Consider the following 23,926-nt stretch of genomic DNA (forward strand, 5'->3'; position numbering starts at 1 on the left):
CTGCACATACACTGATTCCACCAATATTATACTCCAGAATATCGAAACAAATACGAATTATATTTATTTTTATAATAAGATCGTTATTGTGGAAAGCTGGAAACTATTTTCTAATAACAGTCGCCCAGTTTGAAAAACTGGCGCCAATGCGCCGACCGAGGTGATTCTGTGACGTAACCTACAATTTACTCGTGAAGCAATAATTTGTATAACTGCAGCTTGCTCCTCTTAAAGGAAGAGAACGTAAACACATATTTGAAGCATGAGAAAATATATCTCGTTTGCTCTCTGTTCCTGTCATGATGGACAGTCTCTTTGACACGTAACAATTTTATATGCAGCGTAATGATTCACAGATTCTTACACTTCTATCGATGTTCTAATAGACGAATATTTCTTTCAATGTAATTGTTTTTGCTTCAAGAGCGAATCTGTTGTAATATTCTTGCCGTTCTTGGCAGAGATGTAGCAACAGTTGTGGAATTGATGTGATCCGTGTTGGAAAAGTTTCATTGTTTTTTATGTATTATTACCACATTTGTGTGTTTTTCATTTCATCAACAGTTGTGTTGGCTTATTTGGTACCTTACGTAACGCAGATACTGCATTCCATAGAAGTTTCCCATGTCTCGCGTTCATTGATCCGACTGGAGGTGTTGTGAACAAAACTTCACATCGTCGAATGAATATACGACGGCTTTCTGCTGAAGGTCAAGTCTTCCGCTGTTTACTAGCCTTTTTGATTCCCTTGTAAGAAAACGACGTCCTTCATTAAATATCTGTTACTTACAAGAGAATCGTAAGTAAAACGTCCCGAAATGTACCACTTCATACCTCCCACGGTCCTTAGGAATTTGAAAAAAAAGGAGGTGTAATGTTTTAGTTACTGCAGATTTTTACACAATTACAGACGTTCCCTGTTGAAAAACTGTGTTACAAATGAATATAAATGATGATATTCGCATTCCTCGTATATCGCATTCAGAACTATAGCTTAGTGTCCGCTTGGAGCGCTGCTGTCAGGGGTGTATAGAGAGCGGGAAGGAGTGTCGGCAGTGTGTTTGTCGGACTGCGGCGACATTCACCACGAGGGGGGAGAGGCGGAGGCCGCCCCCTGCACGCGAATGAGGCGCTTCTGTCTCCAGCTCTGTCTCTCTCCCTCCCTCCCCCCACTTTCCCCGTCTCTGTCCATCTGCCTGTGCATCTGTCTAGGTATCTGAAGGACGCAGCATGTTATCTCGGAAGGAGACTTACCAACAGGTGTGGGAGTAGCTTGAGACACGCCTCAGGGACGTGTGTTGCATGCACTGCGGTCCACGTCGTATGCAAATGACCTTGGAGGCAATGTTAAGTCAGGCCACAGTTCGTGCAGATGATACATTCTCTATAATGAAGGAGTGTCTGAAAGAAGCTGTACAAATATTTATTCATATTTTCACATGATTTCAAAGTAAAGCAGGATTTGACAAATTGCTTTAAGCGGGAAGAAATGTAAGGCTAATCGTGTGACGGTGGCTCCACGAACACCCTGCCATCCACTTCAGTCTGTTTGGCAGAGAAGTTACGTACAAAATTGTGCTCTTAAAAACACGCAAAAACGCCGTATTCTAAGGTTGTTGTAATATTAATGAGTCACTTCTGGAATCAATCAACTCATGCAAAGACCTGGGTGTGGCACACTGAGGTGATATAAAATGGAAGTATCACATAGTCTCAGTTGTAGGTAAACTAGATGGCAGAGTGGACGAGACACTGGATGAATGCGGTGAGTCTACAAGGGAGACACCTTACTAAACACTCGTGTGGTCCATCCTAGACTATCGCTCGGGTGTGTGGGATCCATTACAAAGAGAACTAACAGGGAATATTGAACGCGTACAGAGAAGGGTAGTGGCAATAGACAAAGTAGTGTTTGCGTGAAAGCCTGCTTACAGGAAATTCCAGAGCCAGCAGCGGGTGAGCAGGCCTCAGCCGGCGTGGGGACGTGTGCCCAAGTTCTGCGAGGGGCTCTCCCACACCCTCCCCCCCAAAACTCTCAGTCCCTCCTCCAACACAGCTCACATATCTCCGTGACGTTCAAAAGAATTCTAACTTCCGTCATTAACGCAGTACCAGTGCATCAGCAGACTGTTACCGCAGGGGACCTACTGTCGTTGTAGGAAAATAGTTAATTGGAGAAGAAAACTTAATAGTTATGGTTATTAAAAAATGTTAATAATAAGACTGCTACTGGAATCCTTCCAACTCAATGGAATTCAAAATCAGGTAAGGTTCACAAATTTTGTTCAGGATATACGCTTCAATGTTTTCATCACTCGACTCTGCTCCTTGTCTCACAAGAATTTGAGTGAGTTGTAGGTTATAAACACAAAGGGTATACACAAAACATCTTTTCCTCGCTATTTGAAGAGCAAATTCATGAATAGTATCTTCAGAACTCAATTCTGGAACCACGCCGTGTTCTATTGACAACATGACCGACATGCCGCTTCGGAAATAATTCTTGACGAGCTCTGAACGTGGAAAGCTTGTTTCAGCGGAGGCGACAGTTCCTGGCACGGCTGGCTAAATACTGTGGGCGATGTAAATCCCGTGAAACGGGTTTGCAGAATCATTCGAGTATTTCAGTACTAACGTAGGAGTTTTCACGTTAACCGGCCCCATTTCTCTGAGCACATTTCTGTCAAAAGAGCTGAAGCAACAATGTCTTTCGAACATTCTCAGTTTATGTTTACACTTAGCTCTTTCTCAAGGTTTTTGATGGCTTTTTCAATTCTTCGTCCTGTATGTATTTTAAACTGTCTAGAGAAAACAAAAAGTCAAGTACTCCGGAATACTTAGCCATTTGGCGAAACCTCTCTTTCAAACTTTTTAACACTGTCTCAACGACAGGGTAGAAAAAATCGATCCTATATGTCTCCTCTGAAGGTTGAGCTCTGCAAACCAAATCGTCACCTTCATAATCAAATTGCTTCGCCTTCTTGCCAGTTCTCCTTTCTCCAAATTTTGGTCAAGCCTGCGAAGTTTCAGTTATATCTTTCGCTGTTAACTGCACATTAACGAAAACTCCTTCGCGGAAATTCCCAATAAACGTAATTAGACTTTCGAGAGATTTAGTTGCTACTTTCACGTACGTTTGCTGCTTGCTGCCTTAATTGTTGCGCTAATGGGAAAGAGAAGGCCATACTATACGAGAACGCCTACAATAAACTCGAAGCTTTTCAAATCGTTCACAGCAAGCGAGTGAGCCCCGCTCTTTGTTTTCGATTCAACAGCGCTGTTGCTGACCTCAAGAAGGGCGCCTCTGACTTCTCTCGTCTGGCACCTTAACAGCTTTGACACTCTACACCCTACTTTGACATCAACTATCTGAAAGATTCTTCACTGTTAAAGTTGGCGCCCTGCGCAATAAGATTTCCCATCTCTGAGTGGATGCACTGAAAATAACGTATATTCTTTAAATTACACCAGAAAATGTGACTGCTTTTGCAGTAGATTTCGCCGCATCTGATAACACAAGACTGTGGCTGTCACATGGCATATAAAATGCTCTTGGTTTGCACCTTAATATTCGGGCTTGAACACCACTTCCATCACCTTTCATATTCGATAACGTTGGCCTCTGCAGTCATGAATATCGAGCCCTAGTTCATCTAATTTCGAAAAAACGGTTTCGGTCAAACTTTCTCCTGTTGTTGAAGTGACGCTCAGGAAGTCGAGGAAGTGTTCTTCCACAGTCGCTGCGTCTTCTGATAAATTTACAGACCTAACAATCAATGTCATTTGTTCCTTGTGGCATGTATCAGGAGTACAATCAAGCACGTCAGAAAAATATTTACTTTCGATTACAGAATTAACAATGCTGTTTTTTACTTTGTTGGCAAGCAAATTTATGAGTTCATTCTGAATGTTTTTTTCCAAGAAAATGGTCATGACTTACTTGAGCCTTTTCCCACCTCTAATGTTCCTGCAAAATGGGGTCAAATTCTGCTGTCTTTCGATCAAACCAAGAAAACTACCATTATTTCCTTGATAGAGCTTGTCGCTGCCTCTTTTTAAGGCAATATTACTTTGAACTAGGTACCTGATGGTGAGTATAATTCATATTAGAACCTGACGCTAATGTTCTTTCTCTTTTTCCAGTAGTTCAAGGTCAGTATGATCAACACCACTTTGTTGTTTCAAATTACCTCGCATTCTACCCACTTTCTTGTACTGTTTATGTTGTTAAATTATTGTTCACGCTCTTGAATCCGATTTCCTAAATGAACCCAGCCACAGAGTCCATCGCCTGATATCTTGTTTGAAGGAGATCGAATATGTTAACAATAAAAACAAAGAACGTTGTCGGTAGGTTTCGAATACACAAGCCATTTACGATCATTGTCTTTCTCAATTTGGTAAACTTCTTATATTAAAAATGAGTTGAAAATTTTGTTTCATTCTCGTTTAAAGGATACTCAAAACTTACAATGTTATCAGGGCCTTTATGTAAAATTTCATTTATCATTGTGGATGTTAACCTATTACGCCAAGTACCTGGGTCCAAACTCCTGATTGCTTCACAACTGCTAGCAGTAGGCCTACCCGAATGTGGGACAGCGGGAGGTCCGTGTTCCAGTGCTTGTGTTCACTTGCACCTGAAGCACCACACGATGAGAGGCTGCTGTTAAGGACATGGCCTTTTAAGCACGCTGAAGTCTCACTGTCTGACGTTGTTGGTCGGAGAAATTTTCCGGAAGCGCCTTTTTGTGAGTTCAAAAACTGTTCAGTTGTAGCTTTTTCTTGATCTTTTGAATACATGAATCGTATCTTTTAAATCTGTCCCTTTCAGGAAAGGTTTCCCTGTTGGCACTTTGAACTCCACAGGACAGGGAAAAACACTGTATCTTCACACACAGAGCACACACAACACGTGAAGTGGGAATGTGTGGCAGGCATATGTATCAACTGACGAGAATAAAACAATCATTCTGTGGGAACACCTTCTGACGGGTAGAATGTAATGCTTGATTGTTATCCACAGCAATGACTAGAAATGGCGCGGAGAGGCAGCGAGCAGCAATGAATCGAATCGACGCGTGGGCAGCGGCCGTGTGTTGGCAGCAGATACTGCTGCGGCGCGTCCGTCTCACAGCCGCTGGTTCCCTCGACTCCGGTGCGGGCATAATTTTCTGAGAGGCACTCCAGTGGCCACAGCAGTGTCACACTGAGCGTAGAATTGGATTACATTAAGTGAAAAGTACTTTCACAAACATGTTACTTTATGTTTTTCAGCTTGTCCGCAATAACAAAATTAGGACGACCGTCTTCGTATTAAATTCGCATGTTCTGCGCAGGGTCCCTGGAAGCGCTGCCCCCTGTGTGAGGCCCCCGTAGCAGGCTGCAGTTGGTACCTGCCGGCCTCGCAGCCGTTGGCAGCCCTGACTGCGTGCCACAGCCCTGCCGCTTCAGGCGTCTGTCGCATTTGTAGCGAGTCGTGTCCAGTGTGACGTTCTGCGTTGGGGTTTCGTGCTGCTGTTTCTGCGCCGAGAATTTCTTCTGCTACACCCACAGCCTTAATAAGGTAAGGACGACTGTTTTCATGCGTTCCTGTAGTGTTGAATTATTTTCTTTGTTTTCATTTGGTTTGTTTCTGCAAGGTCATGGCAGCTGTAAGGTTTCATTTGCGTTCACTATGGAGACTATCGCTTATAAAGCAAACCGCGTTCGGTTATTACGCTCTCAAAATACTAACGAATTTCGTATTACAAACCTTGATATTTTAAAGTCCTACTGATTTTCCTATTAATTCTGCTGTTCTACGGACTTTAGGCATGAGTGAAAAGCATAGGCTTGGACGAGATTTCTACTCGTACTCGCGCCATTTTGTTGAATTTTTTTTTTCCGAAATATAGATTCGTATTTGCACACGAGTGATCCATAAAAGGATTATTCTGCGTGTTAGGAATAACAGAACAGAATGACGGAACACTGCTTCTGCAAGTAGATAAGATGCTATGGCATCTTCGACTATTGAGGAATTAAACAGTTACTTTACGTCAGCATAGTGCGTAGACCTTGGGACAGTCTGATCCTACTCCTAATGGTTTGAAATCAAACCAAGCTAGACGCATTTTGACAGTTCGATAGTGGAGCATTGAATCCGGTATTTCCCCAAGCAGTCAGCTCCAGGAAAACTGTCGAATTTAGTACAAATAATCTGTCAGCTTCTTTCTCCCAGTCCTGCATTAGCAATCGTCAGCACGTCAAGTCACGCAAATGTTTTAATACAGAACGCTGTTCCATTGAATTTCGATATCTTCACTTTTCTAGAGTAATGTTTTTGGTGACAAGGTGGTCTGTTGGGTAGTCAGTAAGACAGATAATGTTATCGTCCATTTCGTCTTTGTTCTGTATGTGTAAAGTGCAGAAATGAATGAATTCTTACGTTGACCTAAAATTGATCCTCTTGCTAGAAAAGTTGTCAAAATTCCCGGCGTTACGGGCTTAGTCTTCACTTCTGTTAATAATCGTGCATCTCCAGGCAGAGACTGTGCCGTACACTTACCAAAAAAGTAGTCGGTTTTCTGCTAAGGGGGTATCTGGACGAGTGAAGCAGTGCCCCACGTAAAGGACCAGCACTGAAACACTTTGGCAGTAAAACCAGCCATCCTCAGAATCTTTTCTGATAAGTGTTTGTCAGTGCTCAGAACGATGTCAAGATACAGAGTATCAGCTACAAATCTCGCTGCAGAACTCAACTATTATACATATTCTTGATGGAACAGTCCATAGCTGTACTTTCGGTTCATAGCGTGCACGCTGGACACTACGAACAGGCAGTTCACCTGTGGACTGTTCCATCAAAAAATAAGTTGGGAGAAACTGAAGATTCACACACGTGTTCTTGTCAAACCAAACGGGTGCTGCTGAGTAATACTTTATTAGGACAAATAAAGAATTATTCAAATGTTGCGGCTTTAAGAAGAACGCATTGTTACATCTGTAGTTGCCTACAGTATGAAGGGTGTTGCTGTTGCGTAGAGAAAGGAATACACAGTTTATATCACAGAAAGCGGATCTCTTGTCATTAGTACGTTGGGAGTAATTTCATCGTCTTTTGTGTAAGTAAATGAAATATAGCAATGCAGGTGGTTGTAGACAAACTTCCACAAAGAAGGGCTGAGACCATAGCCACCTCCCTGAAATATGGGTTGTGTTGACAAATTGGTCTGCATCCATAGATACATACATACATACATACATACATTGATCCTTGTTGCATAGCGCATTAATACATTTCGTAATGATGTGGGATGTATCACTTTAACATAAGTTTTCTTTACACAAAATAGTAAATATTTTTATATTTAATACTTCATGTCTAAAGATTCATCTATTCAGTACGAGCTGTCATTCAGGAGGGTCGACAGAAGCGTCCGATCCCACGCGTCGGCTTTGACACGTGACGTAAGGGTGTTGTCGTGTGTGACGTCACGACGGCGCGGAGTTTGGTTTGAGTGTGGCGTGTTTGTAGATGTCGTCGTGTTGTGGTTTGTTGTGCTCTCTGGTGGTATGTTCAGGGTTTTCGCTCGTGTGGTGTAATGGGATCAGTTTGCTTTTGCTCATTATCCAGAATTGTTAGTGTGTCAGCTGTGTTTGTAGTGGAATTCGTTTCAGTGAGTTAACGATTTTGTGTGAAGGTTAATTTAGTGTTCGCTATACGTCGTGTGGTAATTTTAGTAAAATTAATAGATTGTTTTTGTTCAGGAATGGATATGACGGATAAAATTAAGTGCGCAGGTCAAGGGAAGTGTTCGATCCCGATGTGTGGCTGTGTCTGTTGGTATCAGGAGATGTTTTTGAGCTATATAGGCCAAGGGAAGTGTTTGATCCTAATTTATGGGATCGGGAGCTGCTGTTGAGCTATATAGGTCAAGGGAAGTGTCTGATTCCAAATGATATTGTTTAGTGGTATTTGGGGAGTTTTGTGATGTCGGTTTTTTCGTCTTTTTATGTGGTTTCGTATGGGGGTGGGCGTCTAAATTTGTTTATATTTAGTTTGCCCCCCTCCCCCCACCCAAAACACCCCATTTCCCGCGCTTGTCCCGTTAGTGTCATTAGGCTTCTTGTGGAAAGTGTGTGTGTGTGTGTGTGTGTGTGTGTGTGTGTGTGTGTGTGTGTGTGTGTGTGTTTTTCGATGTATTTTCGTCCTCACAATGTGTACATAACGACTTTATATGCGCCATATTGGAATCGTGGTTTATGGTCGTTTCCGCCATATTTGTGACGTCATGGGTGAAAGTAGACGGGCGGGATCGGACGCTTCCGTATTTCCATAATTTTCTTTTCTTTTAAATTTTGGTTAGTATCTGCCGGATTTTTAATGCAATTTGCCAAGTGACCAAATATTTTTGTGGCAACGTAATTCACACCTTTTTGTGACAAAGTGAGATTGAATCCAGAGTAGTGAAGATTGTTTCTTCTGATGTTGTAGCTATGCACTTTGCTGTTACTTTTGAATTGGGGTGGGTCATTAATGACAAATTTCATAAATGAATATATGTACTGCGAAGGTACTGTGAATATCTCGAGTTCATTAAATAAACGTCCACAAGGTGATCTTCTGTGGGCTCCAGCTGTTAGCCTGATCACACCCTTGTGTGCTATGAATACTTTTCCTCTTAGTGACGAATTGCCCCCAAATACGATACCATGTGTAAGCAGTGAATGAAAATAGGCATAGTAGGCTAATTTAATGATGTTCATCACCAATATTTTGCAATAACCGCAGTAGCGTAAGTAGCTCAACCTAACTATTTCAGCAGATCATCGATGTTTCTTCAAATTCAACTTCTCATCAGTGTACACATCCAGAAATTTTGAATCCCCTGCCTTAGCAAGAGACTTGTGTTCATAGCCTATATTTATGTGTTATGCCATTAACTGCACAGAATTATATTCACTGTTTTTTCTCATAATTTAATAAGTGTCCACTTGCAGAGAAGCACTTATTAATTTAGTGAAAGACATTATTTACAATTTCCTTGGGTGTGATTACTGTACTTGTATCATTAGCAAAAAGAACTAGCTTTGCATCTTCATGAATATAGAGTGGCGAGTCATTAATGTATATAAAGACCAACAAGGAAACAGACTGAACTCTGTGGGACACCGTTCTTGATACCTCCCCAGTTAAAGGACTCTGCTGGTTTTCGCAGACTATTTGTACTGTTAATTTCAGCCTTCTGCTTTCTTCCAGTTAAATATGAATTAAACCATTTGTGCACTGTCCCACTCATGCCACAATACTTACGCTTGTCTAGAAGAAATTCATTATTCACACCATCAGAAGCCTTCGAGAGGTCACAAAATATTCCAATGGATGAAGTTCGGTTATTCAGTGCATTTAATATTTGATCAGTGAAAGCACATATATAGCATTTTCTGTTGAAAAGTCTTTCTGAAAACCAAATTGACATTTAATTAGTACGTCATTTTTACAGATAAGAGATTCTGCTCCTGAATACATGACTTTTTCAAGAATTTTGGATAAAGATGTCAGAACTAAGACTGGGTGGTAGTTGTTAGCATCAGACCTATCCCCCTTTTTTATGCCGTTGTTGAAGAATAGCGTATTTCTGTCTATCTGGAAAAATTCATATGTGGCTGAGAATCCTACTTATTTATCGGCAACACGCTTTCAGTACTCCGTAGCACAGCAAGAGGTGTAGGTTGGTGTGGAATAAGAAGATACGGTTGAGAGACGGATAAGACAATGAACGTGAATGCGAAATAAAGGGTGGGGCTACGGGGTTCGTATGTAGCATGTACTTCATCATAAGAGCAAACCAGATGTAAAGAAACGCAAGCGCGCTGACTGGTCAGCAGCCGAAGCTCTCTTACCATTGGTGGTGCTCCGCTCTTGGAAGTAGGTCCAACTTATGTGTTAGATAGCTTATTACTATGTCAGTGTGGAAGAACCTTTCAGACATTCTGACGTATTAACAGCCATCAACATCTATCTTAATCGTACTTTACCTCTGTAACTTTTATGTTAAAAATTGTGTACAGTCAGTGTCTCTGCAACCAGTACTTGTGCTCTGATTGTCTCGGTGTTCATACGTACCGCGAAAATAGTCGACACTGATTCCTGCTTCGTAGTGAAACACGCGCGTGGAACACCGTTAATGGCGAGAAACAGGTAGTTAATGTTGTTCACAAGATTACAGGCAAAAATCAGCTTTTGACTTTTTTTCGAGTAGGACTATGTATCAGAAGTAAGGGAGGTGTTAACTACATGCGTGGCGTGATGGACAGGGTCGTAGATTGACCATCGTGTGTGCCGGCGGGCGGTGGTTCTACGCTCCACGTGGTGCGTAATTTTCTTTGTTAGGTTTGAATACCTAAAGCATATAAATATGAAACTCATCACATCTACATATACATCTATATGGTTACTCTGCAATTCACACTCAAGTGCTGGGCAGAGGGTTCAATGAACCATTTTCATACTACTTCTCTACCATTCCACTCTCGAATGGCGCGTTGGAAAAAGGAACACCTATATCTTTCCGTTCGAGCTCTGATTTCTCTTATTTTAATATCATGATCATTTCTTCCTACGTAGTTGGGTGTCGACAAAATATTTACACATTGGGGAGAGAAAGTTGGAGAAATTTCGTAAATAGGTCTCTCCTCAATGAAGACTGCCTTTGATTCAGTGACTCTCAGCCCGACTCGCGTCTCATATCAGTTACACTCTCAGCCCTGTTTCGCGATAACACGAAATGAGCTGCCCTTCCTTGAACTTTTTCGATGTCCGCCGTCAATCCTACCTGGTAGGGATCCCATACCGCGCAGCAATATTCCAGCAGAGGATGGACAAGTGTGATGTAGGCTGTCTCTTTAGTGTTCTGCCAACAAAGCGCAGTCTTTGTTTCGCCTTCCCCACAATATTATCTATGTGATCTTTCCAATTTAAGTTGCTCGTAATTGTAATTCCTAGGTATTTAGTCGAATTGACAGCCCTAAGATTTGTGCGATTTATCGTATACCCAAAATTACTCGGATTTCTTTTAATACCCATGTGGATGACCCCTCTCACTTTTCTTTGTTTAGTGCCAATTGCCACTTTTCGCACCATACAGAAATTCTCTCTAGATCATTTTGTAGTTGGAATTGATCGTCTAATGACTTTACTAGACTGTAAATCACAGCGTCATCTGCAGACAATCTAAGGGGGCTGCCCAGATTATCTCCTAGATCATGTAGGTAAATCAGGAACAGCAGAGAGCCTATGACACTACCTTGCGGATTGCCTGATATCACTTCTGTTCCACTCGATGATTTACCGTCTATCGCCACGAACTGTGGTCTCTCTCGGAGAGGAAATCACGAATCCAATCACACAACTGAGACGATACTCCGTATGCACGCAATTTAATAGTAGCTTGTGAGGAACGGTATCAAAAGCCTTCTGGAAATCTAGGAATATCGAATCGATATGAGATCCCTTGTCGACAGCACTCAATACTTGATGGGAATAAAGAACGATATTTTCTGAAGCCGTGTTGGTTATGTATCAATAAGTCATTTTCTTCAAAGTGATTCATAATGTTAAAGTAGAGTATGTGCTCCAAAATCGTACTGCAAATTGAGGTCATTGATTTGGGTCTGTAATTAAATGGGTTACTCCTGTTTCCTTTCTTGAATATTGGTGTGACATGTGCTACTTTCCTGTCTGTAGGAACAGACCTTTCGCCAAGTGAACGGTTGTATATGATTGATAAGAAATGCTGTGTTGTCTGCATGCTCTGAAAGGAACCTGATTGCTACATCATCTGGACCTGAAGACTTGCCTTAGTAAAGTGATTTGAGTTGTTTCGCAGCACAAATCTACTTTTGTCACTCACGCTAACAACTGTTCTGGTTTCGAATTCTGGGATATGTACGTCGTCTTCTTTCGTGAAGGAATTACGGAAAACTGTATTTAGTAACTCCGCTTCGGTGGCACCATCATCGGTAAGGCTGTGTTCACACTGCCGGCCTGGCCGGGCCGCCGCCCGCTTTAATATCAAACACATGGTTCTGAACTGCGGTGTTCACAGTGGCGGCCGGGCCGCGCCGACACGGCGTGAGCCCCCCGGAGCCGAGCCGGCGACATCCCGAGTGTTTGATATTGCCGGCGCGAGCCTGTGGAGCAGCACTACAGCTTCTGCAGTACACGCATCACACGCCTCCCCTCTGCTTTCATCTCAAGTGTGACTGCACACGTCTTTTGTTTTAAGATGTTACCTCACATTTCACAATCAGTGAGGAAAAATTACGTTTATTACAATGATACTTGCGAAATTACCTTTATTTCATTTATTTAATCTACCGTATTTACATGCATTTACAACAATAGCTTGCCAGCGATAGCGGCACTGCCGCCACTGAATAGATCGCATTTACTTGTAAACGGAGGCAGATATGAGTGTCACTGAGGGACGGAAATGTGTCCCTACCAGATGCCAATGCATTGTAAAGTCATGCTGTGGCACGTTACTATAAGCTGTTGTCTGTGACATCTTTTTCCGATGTTCTTACTTTAATGAATGCAGAATAACATATACATGACATTAACTTGCGGCCATCAATTTGGTATCAGAAATTCGGCTAGTATGGCAGTAATGATGCAGTTTCCAGATTATGGAACGAAGTAACCAACGAGTGTGTTTCAGATAGTACACAGAAGTGTAAATTAATTCCCTTTATAATTTTTTTGTTTTATTGCGATGAAACGGGATACACAAAGATACAGTATATAGCTAAGTACTTCCAATTCCTAAATTTATTTTTGAATGGTTTTTAATTATTTTAGGTTGAATTTTAAAACGAAATCTTCAACAAGAGTTCCTGACAGTTTTCGAACGTAATGTGGAATTTCTGTTGAATGTGGCACCAGCTTTCTGCATATCAGCATTGTTACAAAACTTTCCAGCTTCAACATTGCATCCTTCTCTGTCAATGACAACATTATGAAGTAGACAAATGCACTTGACTGAGTCAAAGGGCATTATCTCAAAACTCTTCGCCTATAAATCTGTCTATCTTACAAGGTAATAAAAAGAATTCTGTGAAGTCATCAGTGGCTCCACATGATGAACCATCACCACTGCCAAGCGCTGCATCATGAAGAAAAAGGTCGGAAAATTCTGAAGGAGTATTTCTGCGATTCTTCGTTGAAGGCACAGCAAGACATTACCCAAAATGACGAAGCTAATTACTTCCTAATGATTTCAGGAGTCTCATAAACTCTTCCTCTCAGAGGAAAGCGTTTGTGAAATTTAAAATGCAAAAACATGACTACAATTAATTGGAGGTAGTGCATACTGTGCAAAGTTCTACTGCAAACCAAAAAGTGTGTACTAACGAATCTTACCTTATCGTTATACACAATTTTTCTTCTGCTGTTATACTTCTGCGAAAATTTGTTCTGTTTCGAAATTTTGTCTTGAATGTTCTGCAGCACATACTGAAAAGTATTATGATTCATTCTGTAATCTGAATAAATTTTCAGGATAGTTTTTAAGTTCATGTAAAGAAAAAAACTCTCCTGAATGTCTGTCGCTATTTATGGGATGAATCCATAACCTCCTAGTTCTTCTGTACTTCAAAACTCGACGAGTCACTGCAGAGTCAAAACAATACCAATAAGAGAGAGAAGACAATGCTGTACACGACAGCACAGACTAGCTGAAGGCGAGCAACTGTTGACTGCAGCTGCGTTTTCTACTGACTTGCTTGTCAGCTGTCGAAGGGTGGGGATTTTTAAATTTATTTATTTGGCGACCGGCAGCTAACAGCCATTTAGCCAAAGAGTGGGGATTACCTTGACAGTGCAGCGCAGCCCGCCAAGGAAGAAAAAAAAAACAATGAAGAACAATGAAACGCACATCTGTGTCGATCTACAGCAGTTTCATTAACTCTCCATTATTTTTTCTGTCAAAGTAGACAACGAGACTATAGAATTGCACTTCAGTTTCTGCAGTAAACGTATCACAAATCTCCAGTTTGTTTTTGTGATTAGTTTTACACCAAATGATATCAGACCTATGTCATTGACACTTCTACCTGTACATGTGCGCAATCGCGCACACATACAGACGATACATTTAGGTTTTTTAATGGGTTTATTGAAACACTGTCCCACTCAGCCTTGGTTTCATTGTATTCATTTCCTGAAATAGACTGTTTGTAAGAGCTATCCACAGATATTTCTAAGTGGAGATAGGGTCGATCTAAAGAATGTAATTATTTACAGCTTGCGGTACTACTCACATGAACTGTAAAAGCGATAAAAAATGAACTTTTTGCGCCTAGTCAAACTTAGTCATAGAAACATCTGTAAATGTATTTATATTTTTTAACATCTGCTGTTTATTATATGCAACTAGAAAGAAATCATGTAGAATGTTGCAAGCTTTTATTACAATGCATCAGGAGCAAGATCTCATTTTAGATTAATATACTCTTAGTTCGAAATACGAAATGTACGCTACACTAATTGTAGGATGTTGATGACAAATAATTGTTTGTCTTTTGTGATGCAACGTGTGGCCAATTGTAAAAGCATAGCAGATGATTGTCCAGTAGCCGAGGGAAAAATTCTTGTACATCTGGATTTATCTAGACAACGAGACCATTAAAATAATAAGAGGGACCGGCACTAGGTCTGCGCTGATCACTAGTAATTAGTTTTTTTCTGCCCTGCATCATATGACTACACTGAACCAAGCTGTAGCCGCTCGAACTCCGTGGCTTGCGGACGCGGCACTGACGTCACTGAATATCTCGCATTACTTGAGACCAGAGACAGATATCAGTATCATTATCATTTCAAAAACTTTTTGGTACTTTTAGCTACATTTCATTCCCAACAATGTATGGTCTAAAACGGATCTAACAATAAGCTACCCGCTACATAACTTTTTCACTACAAGATTTGTAAATCCAGTGCACAACGTTGACAAATAGCATCATTTCACAATGACTGTTCAGAAATATGGAAAGATAAATGATTCAATACGAGGCTAAGATGTTACACTACCACGTGTACAAAAATCAGATTTTTTAGCAGCATACTTTCTTCAAAACCTGTTGGAAAGCGTTACGAAACTAAGAAATCACGCGAAACGAAAAGTAGACTTTTCTTTTTTCACGACGTAAGTAACGCTTTTAAGGAAAAAAATAAGTTAATAAAACGATGTGGCGAAGACTTGTATACCGCTAAGAATTTTTACAACATGAAAATCGGAGAAGTGGATTTTCCCCCATTTCGCCGTCCCGGCTCGGCTCGGCGCGGCGCGCAATGCGAACGCAGCCTAACTTCGCCATCGCTATCGCGCAGTGACGGTGTTGATCGTTTTCTGCCACTGGTGTACTTTACATAGGACCAGAATCTCTTTGGGTTTTCTACCATATTTTGAGACAATGTTTCATTGTGGAAACTATTAAAAGCATCTCGCATTGACGTCCGCACTATTTCGAGCTTCCGTGAAACTTCCCCCCAGGGGGTCCACAACTCTTTTGTGGATACGTGCGTGGCGAGCACGGGGCCCCGAGCCATTGCAGCCTTCTTTCTCTCCCGGGCTGCATTTCCTTTCCTTTCCCTTCCCCTCCTTTCCCCTCCATGCTCCTTTCCCCTCACCCTCTCCTCTCTCTCTATTGGTGTCCTTGCTTATGTTGGCCCCCGCTATCCTCCTGGTTCTGTTGGTTCTACACTCCGGCTTTTTTTTGCGTACTCATCTCCTCCTTTTGGCGTTCCTTGGTCCCCCTCTGGGGTTTGACCTCCATTCCAAAATTTCTCTTCCGTAGTGTGAGCCATTTGGGGAAGAGCACCTTACCTAGTGTCTCCGACGTGCGCCCTCCTAGTACATTCCACCTTTTCTTTCACGTCGTTGTCTGATGCTAGGGTGCATAGCCAGCACGGTAGCCAGCCCGTGTGGTGGGGTCGCTATGTACCCTTTTGGTTGAGCCCCCTGAACACACAGGGATCACACTTCTGATACCTGAGCTGTGACCTCCTCATGCATGCCTTGGAGTGGTTGCTCGTCATCCTGGAGCATCGGAACTCCCGGCAATGGCCGCCGTGCCAGACGGCCCTTGCTGTGGCTGGGTGGCGCCCGTGAGGAGAGCCCCTGATCGGAGTGGGTGGTATCAGGGCGGACGCTATGCAGATGAAACGCATACGGGTCCAAAACTCTGGCCGCTCTTCTGCGGCCGTCTCTCTGCGTGGTACTGATTCCTCAAGTGCTGCTTCTCTTGCCCCTTCGGCCTTCCCTTCCGTGGCTACCCCCTGGGAGGAGGGTCAGGCGCGTCGTCTAGGGGCAAAACCTTTCCCCCGTTATCTAGTTTGCACCAGGACTGATGGAGATACTTTCACCAGTGTCAAACCTTTATTCTTTGTGGAACACATTGAAGACAAGTTCGGTGAAGTGGACTCCCTGAGCAAGATGCGGTCGGGTTCGTTACTGATAAAAACTGCTTCGGCCGCCCAATCAGCGGCCCTTCGTGCCTGTACCCATCTTGGCACAATTCCCGTGTCCATTACCCCTCACCAGTCTCTAAATATGGTACAAGGTGTGATTTTTCACAGAGACCTCATCCTTCAAACTGATGAGGAACTTCGGGACAATCTCGGACGGCGGGGTGTTCACTTTGTTCGGCGTGTTCAGAAGGGTCCTAAAGATAATCGTATTGACACTGGTGCCTTTATCCTGGCCTTTGAAGGGGATACCCTTCCTGAGAAAGTTAAGATTATGGTCTATCGCTGTGATGTGAAGCCGTACATCCCACCTCCTATGCGGTGTTTTAAGTGCTTGCGTTTTGGCCACATGTCTTCTCGCTGTACCCAGGACCCTCTCTGTGGTGACTGTGGACGTCCACTCCATGAGGGGAGTCCCTGTGTTCCCCCTCCTGTATGTGTAAATTGTCGTGGTAGTCATTCTCCTCGTTCAGCAGATTGCCCCGTCTATAAGAAAGAAAAAAAGATACAGGAGTATAAGTCTCTTGATCGTTTAAGCTACACAGAGGCCCGTAAGAAATACGCACGATTGCACCCTGTGTCCATGACATCTAGTTACGCCTTGGTTACATCTTCATCCCTTCCTCCCCCTTCCTTACCCCCATCCCGGACCCCTCTCCTTCCCCCCTCCCCTGCGGCTCCCACACCTTCTCCTCTGGGCGCTGCTCCCCCTCCCCAGCCGGAGAAGTGTCCCACTCCTTCGGCGTCTGCCGGTCAAGGGCGCCTCTCCCGGGATGCCCCTTCCCGGCACCTTCCAGGTCAAAGGTCTGCTGCAGCGCGGCGACCGCGAGAGCCGCGGTCTATCGGTCCCCCGGTCGCCCGGTCTCTTTCTGTTCCTGATCTTGCTGCAGCTGGCTCCATTATGCCACACAGCCCTCCTCGATCTCAGCCTGAAAAGAAGAAGAAACATAAGTCCCGGGACAAGGAGCCTCTGGTGTCACCAGAGGTCCCTTCCCCGGCTTCACAACCGGATTCTGACCTGTCGTTTATGGATGTCGCCCCCTCCTTGTCGGTGACGGGTGGGGACCCGGCGGTATGACTGGATTTAGCGTGTTCAGCCCTCATTTAAACCATCGTTCTGTGGTTCTCCAGTGGAATTGTAATGGCTACTATCGTCACCTTCCGGAATTGAAATCCCTTCTTTCGTCCTACTCAGCAGCTTGTGTGGTTCTCCAGGAATCTCATTTTACTGATGCTCACTCACCGACCCTCCGTGGGTTCCGTGTTTTCTGTCGAAATCGGGTCGGACCCTTGCGGGCTTCTGGTGGCGTTTGTACGTTAGTCCGTACAGACATTGCTAGCACGTGGATTCCTCTCCACACTACATTGGAAGCGGTTGCTGTTAGGGTCCACTTAGACTCTGCAGTCACAGTATGCAATCTTTATCTCCCTCCTGACAGGACTCTTACACCTGCTGCCTTAACCACCCTTCTTCAGCAACTTCCTCCTCCCTTCCTCCTCCTTGGGGATTTTAATGCTCATCATCCTTTGTGGGGCAGTGCCTTTCCATCTAGACGAGGTCTTCTTATAGACCAATTTATTGCAGACCACGACCTATGCCTTCTTAATGATGGCTCCCCTACTCATTTCAGTGCTGGTCATGGTACCTTTTCTGCCATTGATCTTTCTCTTTCTTCTCCCTCTCTCCTCCCTTCATTACACTGGTCGCCACACGACGACCTTTGTGATAGTGACCATTTCCCGTTGATTATCACGCTCCATTCCCGCTCCCCGATGGACAGGTTACCTCGTTGGTCTTTCCACCGCGCCGATTGGCCTCTATATACTGCACAGGTCGAGTTTTCTCCCTCTTTGTTGGGTTGTATTGATGACGTCCTACGTGACGTGTCTGCCGCGATTGTTCGCGCTGCTAACCTTGCTGTCCCGCGCTCATCTGGACAATTTCGTCGTCGGCAAGTCCCGTGGTGGAGTACGGCCATTGCCATTGCCATCCGTGATCGCCGTCGAGCTTTGCAACACTTTAAGAGGCACCCATCTGTAGCCAGCCTTTCTACCTTTAAGCGCCTTCGCGCTAAAGCCCGTTATTTAATTAAACAGAGCAAACGGATATGTTGGGAACGATTCGTTTCTTCCCTTGGTTCCACTGTCCCTCTGTCACGGGTATGGGCTACACTTCGCTCTCTCCAAGGTTGCCATCGGCAGTCCACCCTCCCAGGCCTTCACCTCCCAGATGGCATTTGTACGGACCCATTAGTTCTCGCAGAACATCTTGCGACCCATTTTGCAGTGGCATCAGCGTCGGCCTCCTATCCAGCTGCTTTCCTTCATCAAAAACAGCAGGCTGAAGCTGTCACCTTATGTTTCACCACTTGTGAGTCAGAATCTTACAACGAACCTTTCACTGAATGGGAATTCCTTTCTGCTCTATCTTCTTCTCATGATACGGCCCCTGGCCCAGATTCCATTCATAACCAGCTGCTTCAACATCTCAGTGCTCCACAACGGCACCATCTTCTTCGGGTGTTTAACCGTATCTGGCTCCAGGGTGACTTCCCTTCTCAGTGGAGGGATAGCATTGTGGTTCCTGTCCTTAAGCCTGGTCAGAACCCCCTATCTGTTGACAGCTATCGGCCAATTAGTTTGACCAATGTTGTTTGTAAGTTACTTGAACGGCTGGTAGCCCGTCGGCTCACTTGGGTCCTCGAATCTCGGGATCTATTGTCCCCTTACCAGTGTGGCTTTCGAGAGGGACGATCTCCAATCGATCATTTGCTTCGCTTGGAATCCGCAGTTCGGCAGGCTTTTTCCCAGCGCCGCCATTTGGTTGCAGTGTTTTTTGACCTTCGCAAGGCCTATGACACGGCCTGGCGCCATCACATCTTACTAACCCTTCATCAGTGGGGTCTTCGGGGCCCACTCCCGATTTTTATCCGCCAGTTCCTGATCCATCGGTCATTCAGAGTTCGAGTTGGTACTGCTTTTAGTTCTCCACGGACCCAGGAGACGGGCATCCCACAGGGTTCTGTCTTGAGTGTCCTTCTTTTCCTCATTGCTATCGATGGACTTGTGGCCTCTGTCGGTCCCTTGGTCGCCCCTGCCCTGTATGTGGATGATTTCTGCATTTGGGTTAGTTCCTCCTCGATGCCATCTGCAGAACGGCAGCTCCAGGTGGCTATACGGCGTGCCTCTGCATGGACCCTCTCACACGGGTTTCAATTCTCTCCTTTAAAATCGCGGGTGGTCCACTTCTGTCGCCGTACTACGGTCCACCCTGATCCAGAGCTCTATCTCGGTGCACAAAGATTGCCTGTGGTTCCACAGTTTCGTTTCCTAGGTCTTCTTTTCGACAACAAGCTCACTTGGCTGCCCCATATCAGACTCCTGAAGGTAGGATGTTTCCGAAAACTCAATGTCCTTCGCTTCCTTGCCCACTCCTCTTGGGGTGCGGACCGTTCCCTCCTCCTCCGTCTTTATCGTGCTCTAGTTCTGTCACGTTTGGACTATGGTTGTCAAGTTTATGGTTCAGCTGCTCCTTCCACGCTGCACGTGCTGGATCCAGTCCACCATCGTGGTATCCGTTTGGCCACCGGTGCATTCCCTACGAGCCCTGTTGATAGTCTCTTGGTTGAAGCTGGGATCCCCCCCCTTTCTGTTCGGCGGTCCCAGCTTCTGGTGTCTTATGCCCTTACTATCCGTTCTTCTCCCGCTCATCCTTCCTATTCTATCCTATTCCCAGACCATGGACGTCGCCCGCCTGACTCCCGCCCTCGGGCGGGTTTACCGGTTGGGCTGCGCCTTGCGTCTCTTACCCGTGATTTTCGGCTTCCTTCTTTGTCCTGTCTTCCTCGCTCCCTCCCCTCCACCCCTCCTTGGTTAGTTCCTCGGCCTCGAATTCGGATGGATCTCCGCCGCGGTCCGAAAGATTCCACCCCCCCGGTGGTGTTCCGTTCCTTTTTCCGCCAAATTTTATGGGAGTTTCGGGATGCTGTTGTTTTTTACACTGATGGCTCTAAATCTGCTGATCATGTTGGGTATGCCTTCACGTCCTTTGTTGGAACGGAAAATCATCTACTGCCACCCTCATGTGGGGTGTTTACTGCGGAATTGATGGCAATTTCCCGGGCCCTTACCTTTATTAAACAATCCCAACACAACCGCGTTTTGTTATGTACGGACTCGTTGAGTGGCCTTGTTGCTATTGACCGGTGTTTTTCGCGCCATCCCTTGGTCTCTGCCATCCATGACCATCTCGCTGATCTTCACCGTGCTGCTTGTTCCATTGATTTCCTATGGGTCCCGGGCCATGTGGGTATCCCGGGTAATGAGCTCGCTGATCGTTTGGCTGGGGGAGCAGTTACTTACCCCCCGTTTTCTGTAACCCCTCCTGCAGCGGATTTACGGCTTCACATCAAATCCCACTTTGCACAGTCATGGGCCAATTCTTGGGAGGCTACTCCACTGTCTAATAAACTTCGTGCCATTAAGGTGAATCCAGGCCCATGGCGTTCTTCCTTTAGCCTCTCCCGCAAGGACTCGACTACACTGTGTCGTCTCCGCATTGGCCATACCAGGCTGACCCATGGTTTCCTTTTGCGTGATGAGCCACCCCCGCTATGTGGTTGTGGAGCCTTCCAGTCAGTGGCCCACATTTTGGTTGAATGCCCCCTTCTTTTGGCTCTGCGTGCTAAGTACAGACTCCCCCACACTTTACCTTTGATGTTGGCTGACGATTCCCGGATGGTCTCTCTGGTTCTAGGTTTCCTCCGGGAGAGTGGTTTTTATTCTCAGTTTTAAAGTTTTTAATCTCCCTCTGGTGTTGGAGCGGGGCGGTGAGTGTTTGGGTGTCTCCCACTGTAGGCAGTGTTCAGAGATTCCCGATTCACCTCCCTGACCGGAATCCTCTTTTCTTTCCCTTTTACTCTGTTTTTACCCCTTCTTTTTAAGGCTTGGTTAGTTTTTCTATTCCCATCCGTACTTTCTGCATTATAGCAGTTGTACCTTTTAAGACACAGGTGGTCTTGCTTATGCTGCTTCAGCATAGTGTTGGGTCCGTTCTCTTGCCAACTTCCTTCATTTGTTTTTACTAATGACAACGTGACTGCCCTTTTACGTTTCCCCTTTTTCTGTTTTATTTTTCTGACTATACTGAGATGTCCCGTTAGCAGAATGGAGTCTATTTGAAACAAGGGACTGATGACCTTGCTGTTTGGTCCCTTTACCCTCAAACAACCAACCAACCAACCATCCGTGAAACTTAGCCACTCCTCGAGATTTTGCGTTCCTCTGAATTTGGCATGCGTTTTTCGTTGCTTCTGCAACATTGATCTGACGTGTTTTGTGTACCATGGTGGATCAGTCCCGTCTCTTAACTTATGCGGTATGAATCTATTGCTGTCGATACTGTATCTGTGAATTTGAGCCATATCTGGTCTACACTTACATAATTAGCTTGGGAGGAATGGAGACACTCTTAGGAAGGCATCAAGCGAATTTTTACCTGCTGTTTTAAATAGATATATTTTTCGTTTATTTTTAATGGTTTTGGTTGATACGGTTTTGAGCCATATATGGCAATTAACTCATACGTCACCAATTTTGAGAAAAATGCACATCTTGCAGTTTACAATTACATATCACACGAAAATTTCTCGTTTTTATTGCAAGTATACATTCTTAGTGTTATATGGAACCCAGAATTCAAATGATGGTTCACTCATCAGCATTCAAATGAACAGACAGTAATAAATTTGTCATCTGGATGGAAATATCATTTTTAGCTACGTCATGCAAACGAAGTTGTACAGAGAATTTTCCCGTCATTTAAAGTTAGATGTCAGTAACTTTTCTCATGACTTCAGTTGTATCGTTTTGTGTTTGGTGGGAAACAGCAGTCGTAGTAGACGCCAGGTTACATTCAGTTTCCGCGAAGCGTAAGTGGTGCATTTCGGAGTCATTATTTATTAAATTGCACACCACGAAACTCTGTGATACATTTTAGGGTACATAGGTATTGGAAAACTGAAACGCCCTTCGCAATTGTGCAGTCCAGGCATGCAGTACGAGCATTGGACAGCGTCTCCAGTACTTGGAGCTGGAACAACGGTTCTGCTAGCTTGGTCGGCTGTCTTCCTGTGAAGTCAAACAAAGGAAATGGCGGAAGACCAGACTTTAAGTGGACTGTCAAGACTGGTTAAAGAAAAGAAACGTATCACACTCTTACTCCGTGAGTTGACGACATTTGCACGTGACTGTTATAATTATTTATGCATGAAAAAAATTGTCATTTGTCATGGCTGCTACTGGATATGAGGCCCTAAATTCCGTATTATGAAACAGCACCGTTTCAACGCAACTGTACATGGAAGATTTTTTTAAAACACCACACTTCCTTTCTGATGTGTTATAATCAGACGTCATGTAAGGAAGTATCGGCTGCTAAAGCCTTCATTACATTCAGTTTACGGTGCGGGGGCTGATCTTCCAGCGGTTGTAAGCGTTGAGTTAAAGAGCAGAGGGGGGCTACGGAGGTGACTCGCGTCCTACCATCTCACCTTCACGTTTGCAAAGGTTCTGGGACTTCTTTATTAAGTTAATTGCAGTTAGTTCTTAAATATTCGATAATGTGTACATATAGTAGTTCTCTCTCCCTGGAGGTGTGCGTAGCAGGTCTGGATTGTCATTGTCAATAATTTTCAAATCTACATATTAAGTGTGAAACTCGCAAATGCGAATAAATATTCACACGTTGATCATATGGCAGAGCAAATTACCGTTCAAAATAAAAAGTATAGAACTGACACATTTGCAACAGAATAAGAAGGTAGCGTAGTCTCAGCTATACATAAAATGTAGCCATATGTAAAGTGTACAAAAGACAATTTACGGGCTAAGTTTTAGAGGCCACGTCTTTCCCAGACAAAAATCTCCCATTAAAGTACCTCTTCAACCACTTACACAAAACGTTACAGATAGTGACGTGTTTTCGAGAGATGCTAGCTGTGTTGTTTCGAAACGGCTTTACTTACTGGACACAAGGTAAGTGAGCTGATGGTTTACCTCACTTGTTAGAGTGGCTGGCCCCCCCTTTTTTTCTGACTACGGACCAGCTCCACACATCAGTTTTCAGATGATTTAAAAATTTCATTTTCTTGAAAAACTTGAATGAGCAGAGTATTGGAATCTGTGCAGGCTGGCTTAAGATTCTTTTTGCTTGTAAATCAGTTATTGGTCTCACTGTTGGTGTTGATGAAGGCGTATTAGCAAATCCAGTTGGCACAACTTTTTCAGTAAGTTTCGGAGCTAATTCTTGCCAACATTATAATCTCTCCCTTATCCACAGCCCGGTCCACATGAATGCAAAACTTATGACGTCAAAATAACGTTACGTTTGCAGAAACTCCTGTGAACTGTAGG

General features: G+C 44.1%; 1 protein-coding gene across 1 annotated transcript in view; it reads left to right on the forward strand.

Moving 5' to 3' along the window:
* Positions 1-5,397: 5,397 nt before the first annotated feature.
* The window catches only part of LOC126426720 (ankyrin repeat domain-containing protein 65-like), a 128,014-nt gene continuing 109,485 nt past the window's right edge, over positions 5,398-23,926 (forward strand). Inside the window, exon 1 of the mRNA XM_050088641.1 lies at positions 5,398-5,566. The gene's annotated coding sequence lies outside the window, so the exon portion shown is untranslated. The remainder of the gene's footprint in view (positions 5,567-23,926) is intronic.

Source organism: Schistocerca serialis, chromosome 11 (assembly GCF_023864345.2).
Source record: "Schistocerca serialis cubense isolate TAMUIC-IGC-003099 chromosome 11, iqSchSeri2.2, whole genome shotgun sequence".
In the NCBI taxonomy this organism is placed as follows: domain Eukaryota; kingdom Metazoa; phylum Arthropoda; class Insecta; order Orthoptera; family Acrididae; genus Schistocerca; species Schistocerca serialis.